The following is a 1562-nucleotide window of genomic DNA, read 5'->3' as shown; positions in this document are numbered from 1 at the left end:
TCCAGAGAAAAAGTGTTACTAGAAGTAGTATTTCCCTCCTTGAGTCAGGTAGTGCTGGGAAAATAACATAATCTTGGGATTATAATCTCCACACTTACATGCACCAGAAAAGATACAGGATTCTGCTGAAGTATCGTCATGGATGAGTAGCAACGCAGACCAGTTACACACGGTGGAAAGAAAAGGCAGTGAATGTCATAGTTTTGACCTTGTGGTCCCAGCGAAGCATAACCACATGGACCTTCAAGAATGTGTTTTAGAAGAAAGAGAAACATCCCAGAACCCCATTCACTCATGATCTTCAGCCTCTGCTGTGAATAAAAGAGTAAACGAATCCCAGTGCATGGTTCTAAGAGCTTATTCACTATATATGGTTTGGTACTGAACACACAAACTCATAGGGCTGAGGCAGCCTGTCATCCTATGTAAAGTAAGAAAGGTTAAAGTGCTGCCAAGGTTTGATGCCAAATTGTGTTTAGAACACAGAGAAGACCACTTTTTATGTATTAGAAATGTACATGAGTGTGTGCATGTGTTCATGTAATTACCTACCTACACACACTTCTGACTTTAGGAGAAAAACATTGATTGATAAATATTTATTGGGAGTGACGCATCCAAGTTTCCTGGGAAAATTAAACTTCTATTGCAAAATTAATAGTGTAGATTGATGACACCTTCTTTGACCCCACAGAGAACACATAAATGAAAATAAAAAAGGAAGTAAAAGTGTAGAGAAATGTTTAGAAAATGAAAATTATTGTGTTCCCTATTTAATGGCCGTGCTTAGAAAGAATGTCATCACAGAACCTAGAGTCCAAGGCTCCCCAGACTTGCAGCTCAGACAGGCCAGCAGCACTCTGTGATTCCCCATAACCCCCCTGCTCTCTCTACTCACAGCCCTGCTGGTGATTAGCTATAGCCCTGGTGGGTCTCTGGGCTGTAACCTGTCTCAGGACCACATCCAAGTCAACAAGGAGAACATTACACTTATGCACCAAATGCAGAGAATCAGCTCTTTCCATTGTAGGAAAAACATAAAGGACTTTAGATTCCCCTAGGACATAGATGATGGATGGCAGCCAGGTCCAAAAGGCCCAGGCCATCTCTGTCCTCCACAAGATGTTCCAGGAGACCTCCAACATCTTCTGCACAGAGCACTCTGCTGCCTGGAACATAACTCTACTGCACGGGCTCCTCAGTGGACTCTGGAAGACCTGGGCACCTGCTTAGTGCCACAGATGAAAGAGGCGGAATCTGCCCTGGGAACGGAGGACCCTAAATTGGCCATGAAGAGGTACATCCAGGGCATCTGTCTCTACCTCGAAGAGAAGCAATACAGTAACTGTGCCTGGGAGGTTGTCAGAGTGGAAATCAGGAGAGCCTTCTCTTTATCAACAAAGTTGCTAGAAAGGTTATAAAATCAGGAATTGAGCTGGGGTCACCTTGAACTGATTCTCATTGGTGGTGGTGCCATATCATACTTGTACATATGTCATCAGTCATTTCCAAAGGGTCTTTCTGCTTTAGTCAGAAATTAATGAAGTTAATTTAGCAAATTG

At 43.0% G+C, this 1562-nt stretch overlaps 1 pseudogene; it reads left to right on the top strand.

Moving 5' to 3' along the window:
* The first annotated feature begins 878 nt into the window (after positions 1–878).
* Positions 879–1421, top strand: LOC105311670 (annotated as a pseudogene).
* The last annotated feature ends 141 nt before the right edge of the window (positions 1422–1562 follow it).

Source organism: Pteropus vampyrus, unplaced genomic scaffold (assembly GCF_000151845.1).
Source record: "Pteropus vampyrus isolate Shadow unplaced genomic scaffold, Pvam_2.0 Scaffold1000005940, whole genome shotgun sequence".
Lineage (NCBI taxonomy): Eukaryota > Metazoa > Chordata > Mammalia > Chiroptera > Pteropodidae > Pteropus > Pteropus vampyrus.
Note: the sequence above shows the minus strand (reverse complement) of the source record. Positions and strands in the feature narration are given on the sequence as shown.